The sequence below is a fragment of the Asparagus officinalis genome, chromosome 7 (assembly GCF_001876935.1).
Source record: "Asparagus officinalis chromosome 7, Aspof.V1, whole genome shotgun sequence".
Lineage (NCBI taxonomy): Eukaryota > Viridiplantae > Streptophyta > Magnoliopsida > Asparagales > Asparagaceae > Asparagus > Asparagus officinalis.
This window is the reverse complement of record NC_033800.1, coordinates 105,840,729-105,851,046: the sequence shown is the minus strand read 5'-3', so window position 1 is coordinate 105,851,046 and position 10,318 is coordinate 105,840,729.

Here is a 10,318-nt window from a genome sequence, read left to right as displayed (position 1 = left end):
AAGATAAATTTGATTAGGGACATAGGATGTCCGGATCTGGCGACGGCTATGGTTGATGACCTTGATCGCTTAGAGCGTGAGCTTCAGATGTTTCATGAGCTCCGGGATACAGGTGCCTCTTCATTCGTTGCTGCCGAGTTGGATGCTCGCTTACAGACATGGCGCAGTACTCGGATGGTTGCCGAGCTCGAGATTCAGGTGCAGCGGGGCCGCATAGATCGAGTTGAGGCTGATCTTGCCACTAGATCATCTTCCCTTGAGGAGCTTGATTCTCAGATAGATCAGCTCCGACGAGAACTCCGTGAGAAGGAAGACACAAAGATGCAGAATCAGCAAGCAAATGCTGCTTTATCTGATGAGCTGAAGTCCTTGAAGCAGACACTGGCTGAGACAGAGGAGGTTGCTGTGAGGACTTTAGCCGCGAACGAAGAGTCTGTCAGAGCTGAGTTGCAGGAGGAGCTTAGACGCTCTTATGACGAGAAGTTATCTGAATTCAGTCAGCAGATTCTTAGCCATGGGCTTGATGTATGATTTTATTTGCTGAAAACCTTGACATTTGATTCTCTTTAGTGGACCTGATTTTTGTCTTTATCTTTATTATGATTCCTCATTCCGTTTGAAATGATTGACCATAATACTCATAGGATTTTTGGCAAACCCCCAGCCTTCAACGGGTTTGATTAGCCTTTACCGACTACCGTTTGAGTCGGGCTAGCATGCGGATTGTCGGAATCCGTTCCGCATGTAACGTTGTGCTAAGGGAATGAACTCCCTTAGACTTCGTGCTATGATGTCGAATACATAGACTTCGCCATTGTTACGGGAATAGGCTACCCGGCGACACGTGTTAGGTGTTGACTTTAGGATTTTTGGCTAACCCCCAGCCTTCAACGGGTTTGATTAGCCTTTACCGACTACCGTTTGAGTCGGGCTAGCATGCGGATTGTCGGAATCCGTTCCGCATGTAACGTTGTGCTAAGGGAATGAACTCCCTTAGACTTCGTGCTATGATGTCGAATACATAGACTTCGCCATTGTTACGGGAATAGGCTACCCGGCGACACGTGTTAGGTGTTGACTTTAGGATTTTTGGCTAACCCCCAGCCTTCAACGGGTTTGATTAGCCTTTACCGACTACCGTTTGAGTCGGGCTAGCATGCGGATTATCGGAATCCGTTCCGCATGTAACGTTGTGCTAAGGGAATGAACTCCCTTAGACTTCGTGCTATGATGTCGAATACATAGACTTCGCCATTGTTACGGGAATAGGCTACCCGGCAACACGTGTTAGGTGTTGACTTTATCCCTACTTAGGTTTCGGGATAAAATACCCCAGACTGGTCTTCTGGTGTCTTTTTCTACGGCGAAAGACTAAACCGGCGACGCGTGTTAGGCGTCGGCATATCCCTTCTTAGGATTCAGGATGACATTCCCCATGCGTGTAAGGCATGGATTTTGGTGTTATTAATGACGACCTGCCACAATGTTGAATATGTGGACGGGTGTTCTTTTCAACGGTTAAGAACTAACCGGCAGCGCGGGTTAAGCGCGGACTTATCCTTGCTTAGGTTTCAGGATAAAATACCCCAGAATCAGACTCTGGTGTCTTTTTGTGCGGAAAAAGACTAAACCGGCAGCGCGTGTTAGGCGCAGACTTATCCCTGCTTAGGATTCGGGATAAACTTCCTAGGATGAATCCTAAATTGATAAATTTCGGAAAAGATCGATGCGGGAAAGGCAGAATTTTATATTCTATTTCCCGGTCTTCTTTTAGGGTGAAGGCGAACCCGAAAACAAGGAAGGAAGAATTTTATATTCTATTCCCTGATCCTGGAAAGGAAGAATTTTATATTCTATTTCCAGCGAGGAAGAAACTAGAAGTGGGGTGTCCACTCCGAGAATCTGGAGGATCTAGATAAACTTACCTTTTATAGGATTGGTTATCTGATCAAAAATGGGATCTTCGTTTATCGAAGTGGAATTTCAACTTTGGCTATAACCATGGGAAGGCTTGGCCAAAGAGAAAAGAAAGGAGTTCTTTCGTTTATCGAAAGGAGAATCCGATCTGAAAGGGGACCTTCTTGTCTATGGAAAGAGTCAAGAAGGTTGAGTGCATAGACATGGTGAGAATGGGAGTTCTTATTCATTACATTGCTGTGGTTTTGGGAACTTCCCGTTACATAAATCGTCCACCCCTAGTTTCCTCTGCGGAACTGGTTCGGACATTATTATCAGTTAACTAACCGGGTTATCCTTAAGAATATTAGCTTAATATTCTCCAGGAACTTCCCGTCAAAAGTGGGGAAACAGTTTAGACTCATATACCTATTGGAGTATCAGGGAGCAGTTTAACCTCTTATACCGGTCGGAGGATTGAGGAGCAGTTTATACTCATATACTCTTTGGAGTGTTAGGAAGCAGTTTATACTCTTATACCGGTCGGAGTTTTGGGAAGCAGTTTATACTCTTATACCGGTCGGAGTTTCGAAAGAAGCAGTTTATACTCATATACTTGTCAGAGTGTTAGGAAGCAGTTTATACTCTTATACCGGTCGGAGTTTTGGGAAGCAGTTTATACTCTTATACCCTTTGGAGTGTCAGGAAGCAGTTTATACTCTTATACCGGTCGGAGTTTTGAGAAACAGTTTATACTCGTATACTCTTTGGAGTGTCAGGAAGCAGTTTATACTCTTATACCGGTCGGAGTTTTGCCGTTTTTATTTGGCTTACCTTAGCGTTATAACGCCGGCTTCGACCAAGGTCTGAATGCTATTCCTGAGAGCAAAGCAATCCTTGGTGGGATGAACAACCCTTCTGTGGTATGCACAGTACTTTGGGTCCGTAGTGTTATCAGCTTCCTCCTGATTCGTGATAGGTGGTAGCTTGATCTTGTTGCCTTCGAGGAGCGATTCGAAGATGGTTGGAACGTCTTCGTCCTTGAAGGAATACTCTCTCTGGAGTCTCGGACCCGAAGTCTTCTGCTGCCTTCGGGATTGCTGTTGTGACGCTTGATTAGCACCACCAGCAGCTGCAGGTGCTTTGCCCTTACCACGGGAAGCGAAGTTTGAGTCCAGCAGATTAACCGTCGGTTGGTTCCTTTCGGCCTTCTTCCTTTTAAGGAAGCGTTCGGCTTGTTCACCGCGCACCTTCAGATCCTTCCAAGTGTCAGACGGTGCTGTCCCCATTGCCTCCAATACGTCCAATGCGAGGTTGTTGTGGCAAGTCTGGAGAATGAATTCCTCGGTGATCGGGTCCCGGCAATTCATCGCCTTGTTCCGGAACCTTTTGACGAAGGTGTCGACTAACTCCCCGTCTTTTTGTTTCTCGTCGAGCAACGATCCGATAGAGATCTCGGTGTCGTCGTCGAAGAAATTTGCAAGGAACTTCGTCTCCATGTCATCCCAGCTGTTCACGCTTCCTGGCTTGAGGCGACGATACCAATCGAAGGCAGCTCCGCGAAGAGTGCCGACGAATGACCGCACCATCAGAGGCTCGTTCCCAGAGATAGCACCCAGGTGCGATTTGAAATAAATCAAATGCTGGGTGGGGGAACCCCTCCCATCGAACGGCGTGAAGTTGATTAGACTAAACTTCGCCGGATAGGGGATTGATTCCCATTCCTTCGGGTATGGACAAGGAATGCCCGTTTTCTTTACCTCTTGAGCAGACAGCAACGTATTGATTTTACTCTCGAGGCTTTTGATCTTCAAGTCTTCACTTGTATCCCCGTTGGCATCCTCACTACCACCCCCTGCATTGATGGGAGGGTTATTGGCATTGTGAGCTTCATCCCCATCCGCGTGCTCCTTTTCCTGAGCAACCTGGTTACGGTGGCTTGGTTCACCTTGTTGGTTCCTGAATGCTTGGATTTGCTGTTCATGCATCTCTCTCATCTGCTGCATGGCCGTCTCCATCTCGAATTTAAAACTTTCTTTCTGCTTAGCCAAAGCGTCTTCAAGCATTTTGGCCATTTCTTCCGCGCCTATCATGAATGACTCGCGGGGTTGTCCTTCGCTGGACACTGTATTGTCCGATGCGACAGCAGAGCAGGAATCCGATTCTTCATCTTCCGAAGGCAATCTTATCCGAACCCTACCATAAGTTCCTCGTGCGATGGCTCCGGACTGCAGACGGGTTACACGCCGGGACGCTTCCAGAAACGATTTGAGATCAATCTGTGTCGATGTCTCTTTGCTGGTCATGTTGGCGGTGACCTTCGGAAATTCTCCATCCTTAACCACTGTTCTTCTTTGCCGGAAGCGCCTATGCCTTGGTTTTGGCGTTTCGGTGCCGAGCCTTTCGAACACTGAAATTCTCTCGGGGACTCCCTTGATGCAGTTGCATTGAGACAGTACTACCCGAATGAGCTTGGCACATGGGCACTGAGTTTCGAGCCCTTGAGGGCTTCTTTTTCTTGTTTTGTTCGTACCCCCAGCACGATAGTACAACTCGTCCATTTGATCGGAGTAACCTATCGCGTGTTGGCATGATTTCCCAGGTATAACGTTATCATCCTCGGATGACAACGTTTCCTTCTGAGAGCAAACTGCCTTATTTGGACTTCCGAGAGTCACTCGCCTCGAAACACGCCTTTGTAGACATGAATTCTCAGCGGGCTCCCGAACTTCGATGCGCAAGGTAGTGCGCTTGGGTGCCGTAAACTCTTTGTCATGTTGAGGGTTGTGTCGACCCCCAGCATGTTGATTAGTTCGGAGCCTCTTCATCGGGCCCGAGCGTTCATGGACTTCGTTGCGCTCGTCGGGAATTGGACCGAGGCGCTCCAAGATTGACCTCCTTCCTCGGGATGGTTCGGGAGGTTGAACTCGTTTTGAAGGCTGTAAAGGTCGATCCTCGGCCTGACTCACCACTTTGGACTTTGGCCTCCATATTTTGTGAGTTAGTGGTGATTTCTTGGCTACTCCATTCTGCCACCTTCTACGGGCTTCTTGAACTTGAGCTCGTGCTTGTGCTGAGAGTGCGCGGCGCTTCTGAATGCGATCCTCCAGCGTTGAACGGTTCCGTTTGACACGGATCCATTCGTTCGTTGGTGGCTTGGAGGAGTTGCCATTCATTGGTTGTTGAGGTCGTTCGCCTCTTCTGTTCTTCAGATCCGTGTTGTAACGGATCCCGTCCACAGATTCCATTGCCTTTGCGATTTGTTTCGCAAGGCGCTGACGTTGCCTTTGGCGGGCTCTCTTTGAGAGAGTCACTACGCCCTCGGCAACGGAAGATTCGGCCAGAGCAGATCTGACCTGGTTGGAAGGAGAGATCTCACCCGATGCAGCTTCGGCATCAAACGGGGCGAGATCTTCGTTGGCAGCTTCAACTTCTTCGTACCAACGAAGTTTTCTCTTGGAAGAGAGCTTTGGAGACTTGGACTTGCGAGGGGAGGTGGATTCGGACGAGGATGACAGATACTCCTCGAACTTTTGTTGGTCGAATTCGTACTCGACCTCCTCCTCGACCGGGATCGGGATCCGCGGCTGCGACGCGACAGCTTCGGCAGTAAAGCTGTTGGCTCCCACTGTGGTCGCCAGATTGTTCGCGGGAAAAATCGTAGCTTTCTTCATTGTTGATATCATTGCTATCTCAGTTAACAACTTTATGCGTTACAAAGATCCGGTCTTTTTATAAGATCCGGTTACAATGAAAAATCAAAGAAAACAAAGTAAAGATTACAATTTTCCTTATTTGTCGAACTAATCGCGAGCTCCTGTTTTGCGGTCGCTCGCTTTGGTGGGTTCTTTGCCTGCGCCGGGGTTATTTGCCGTGGACCACCGCGTGATCTCGATCCGGTCGGATCTACACGATATGACGGGTAATATTCCACCAAGGGAATAATAGCCGGGAGGGATTGTTTCACCAAGGAAACAACCGCTCGAATCTCGGGATCTAAGAACTGGGGTGGCTCGGTTTTGGCCGAGCCACCCTAAGGTGGCTCGGCCTTGGCCGAGCCACCCTGAGGTGGCTCGGCCTTGGCCGAGCCACCTTGGGGTGGCTCGGTTCAAAGCCGAGTCCCCCGGGGTTTGGGCTTGTGTTCGTTTCGTGGTTCGGATTCCGTCATTCGGGTTCGATTATTCGTGATTTGATTTAGACTTCGACTCGGTTGTGTGGTTGACTTGTTCGGATTCGATTTGTTGATCCGATTCCTGATTAGGCAGTAAGTCCACTTCTGAGTTCAAGTCCGAAGCTTGATTTCGATTCGATCACGATTCGTCCGAGTCTGTATTTGGTTGAATGACTCATTGATGAATCAACCCGTTGGCTTGATTCCGCACGTGAGTGGATCCATTCCATTGTTTACGTGCGGTTCATCGGCTTCGTAGCCTTGTTATCCCGCTTCGTCGCGTGTCGTTTGGCTTCAGCGTTGACGAGCTAACGGTCTTGTTTGGATACGTCGCCCGGTGGTCCGTTTGTTAAATCGGCGTCGAGCTGTGCTAAGGGACCTATAGGCAATTTTATACGCCTACAGTTGGACCAAGTGACCTATTTCGCCACTTGGATCCGTGACTTGTTTCATCACCTAAGCTTTACGTGAATCCAGACCGAGCCGAGATCGGATTGCGTGTAGTCCTCTAGCCGCCTGTTTCGCGAGATTGGATACGCATAGGGGATGGTGAACAATCAGTCTTCCAGTAATGTGAAATTAGACCTATTTGAGAGATGGACAATTGAGTTTTAGGATGATTAGTATTCGACCCAGATACCATTTTCACACAGTTGTATGTTATCATTAGATTTCCAGTTGCATGTATCATTGTCTTTCGTATTAGTATTATTATTGTCACGCCCCGCTTCCCAAAATACACGGGAATAGGGACGCGAACAAGCCCGCGACGTATTAGATTGAGAAGAAATATACATTATCTTTTTTTCTTTTCTTTTTTTCTCAATCCAATACGCTAAGCGTCTAGAAATAAATACCGTGCGAAGTCACAGGTCCCCGATCACACATAGCAAGAATATAAAGACAACCCAGAATAAGAAATAGACATATCATCAATAGTAAATCATCCCAGACAAAGAATATAAAGACAACCCAGAATAAGAAATAGACATATCATCAATAGTAAATCATCCCAGACATAAAATATGGGTCTAACATACCCTTATTACAAAATAGTCCAACTAGGAAATAAGAAATACATAGTCCATAAAGAAAATACTGTTAAAATACTAAATCCAACATCAACTAAAGAAAAGTACGGTAAAAAGGTTTTAATGTTCATCAGCTACTACAGAGGAAAACTACTGGGCTTCAGTTGGTTCTTCTACTCCTTCTGCAAGACACCCCTGCTAAGAATCATCTGGCTCCTGTAAGATTCCGAACTGAGGCTGTCCATCTCCTAAATCTGACGTACACCTAGAAAATAGGAGTACGTCAGCGTGTATACACACGGCAAGATCCCCCAAGGTAGGAACAAATACAATAACAGTATAAATAATATATGCGTGGTTAATGCGATAACAGAAATAGAAATAGAACATGTGATGATAGTAATAACGATAAGTGCATACAACTGGAATACTAATAATCAAAAGAATCCAAAAATCAACCAAGTGACAAGATCATGCAGGTAGCGATCAGAAAACATCCAAGCAACAAGGTCATACAATAGATGGAATTAATACTTAAAAATCTACAACTCGAGACGTAGTACATCGAGCGAAATAATCCAAACAAGGAAACCCTCATGTATATACCATATGTCTCAAATTGTAAATAATTAAATATTAATCCCGATCTATGTATGGAAAGAAATACAACTGATCTACGTCTCACAAGAATCCATAAATCCTAAACAAAATGATGACACCGATTCACCTTGATCCAACAAACCAACCCCAGTGGCGACACCGATCCACTGGTAACAAGTCATGGACACCGATTCACCTTGATCCAACAAACCAACCCCAGTGGCGACACCGATCCACTGGTAACAAGTCATGCAACTAGCCATCCTATATCAGGTCACTGGTTCACATCTCACACAGAGTCAACGCTCATATCATCGGATAACTGACTGTTCACATATCCCCTACATGCATCCCATTCAGGAATCAAAGTAGCGACACCGATCTACTTTGACCCAACCAATCAGCCCTAGTGGCGACACCGATCCACTGTGACTCAACAAATCAATAAATCCTAGTGGCGACACCAATCCACTGTGACTCACCAAACCAACCAATCCCAGTGGCGACACCGATCCACTGGTACGAACCTGGAAGATATATCAACAGTCTTATCCGATTATATAAACATAGACTTTCCCATCCCCACTCATCTTGTTTTTCTAAGTCAACAACACACGAATCTCTAGGTCTTACTCACGTCACACAGGTCATTCTAGTCATAAACTACCAAGGTTCTCAAACGCCACAACGAGATAATAATAACATTAATTTCACGCAACCACATCATGACATGTCGAATACAGTAAAATATTCACAAAACATGAAATGTAATCATGAACAGCAACTACGTAATTCATAAAATAATTCATTTTCCAAACTAATTTCTTTTAAAATTATTTCTCATTATAATAATCCAAAATATTCTCTTTTCCAGAATAAATTCTTTAAAATTATTTCTCATCAATTATTATTCTAAAATAATTCATTTTCTCGTAACTAAATTCTTTTTAAATATTATAAATTCTCTAAAATAAATCCATTATCAAATTAAATTCTTTTAACTTATTATAATTATTCCAAAAACACTATTTATCACATATCAATTATTCAGATCAATATTCTTCAGCAAACAATCCACACAGATAAATATGTCACAAATATACTATGCAAATAATTTATAACAGATATAGAATTCAGATCTGAGCAAGAGGGATCTTGCCTCGAGGTTTTCGTCGAATGAATCGACGCTGACGCGTGAAGCTACGGCCCGCCGATGAGGTGACGGTGACGGATCTGAACGGCGACGAGGACTGCAGGGGCTGGCCGTGGGGAGTTTGACGATGCTATGCGGCTGGTCGGGTCGGCATCGTTGGGGTCGAGTTTGCGTGGAGAGGAGCGATCACGGCGGAGGGTCTTGAAGAGAGCTCTCGGGCGGACTCAAGGGAGCTCAGGGAAGGGGGAGGCGAGGCTGTTAGGGCTCGACGAGTGGAGGAGAGGGAGAATGGAGATGGGGAGGTGGTGGTGCGGGCGTGCAGCAGGAGTTCAGTGGTGCGGGCGGTGCAGTAGGAGGTTGGTGGTGCTCACTTTGGGCGGAGGGAGAAAAGGAGAGGGGGGATGGCTGGAGGCGGCTTGGAAGGCGGCGACTTGGCCGGCGGGAGGTGGGTTATCGATGGTGACTGGTCGGAGGTTGGCAAGGTCAGAGGTGGACTGGCTGTGGCGGTTCGTCGGAGAGTAAGAGGAGGTGATGGTGGAAGGGGTGATGGCGGTTGTGGTGTTAGAGGCGGTAGAGAGGAGAGGCGGAGAAGGCGAGAGGAGGAGCGAGGGCTGGCGGGGCTGGATGGGGCCGCGGGGCGAAGCTCAGGGTGGCGCGGTGGCAGTTGGTTTGGAAGCGAAGAAAACAAGAGAGAGGCGGCGGGGATGATGAACAGTAGAGGGGTATATATATATACATAGGATTTATAATTAGGGTTAGGGTTAATTAAGTTAAAACGAAATTAATTAAAAAGAAATAACTAATGACATTTAAAAATTAAAGTAATTACATAATAATTATCTACAAATAAAAACGTACATGTTAAGCTAATACAACAGTTGATACGAAATAGTTGAAATATACCCATATTGTATAATTTAACAAGAATAATTAATAATAAAAATATTTTTACTTAAATTTAAAACCAGATAATTATGGGACAATTACGTACACAGTAAAACGTACTAGTTATACTAATATGATAAGTAATATGTAACAATAGAAATAATACAATAAATTATACTAAAATCACGTAATTAATAATACTATGTATTATGTGAAATAATTTGTAATAATATCAATAACACAATATATTATATAAAATAATACGTAATAGTATCGATAACACAACAAATTAATTCTAGAAATTTTTACCGCATAAAATAAATTTATAAATATCAAAATCATTTCAATAAATATATAATCAGATTTTTAAATCATAGAAAATTGTAGAAAATCGAGAAAAATACAAATACTCTTTTAAAATAATAAATAAATATTTTAAAATACCAAAAAATTATTTTAATTAATATCAAAATTTCACGGTCATTATAATTATTGTCATAGCATGACCGTTTTATTTGTTCATGTGAGATCTTGCCATGTGCCATGTACGCTGACGTACACCTGTTTTCTCTGGTGTGTGTC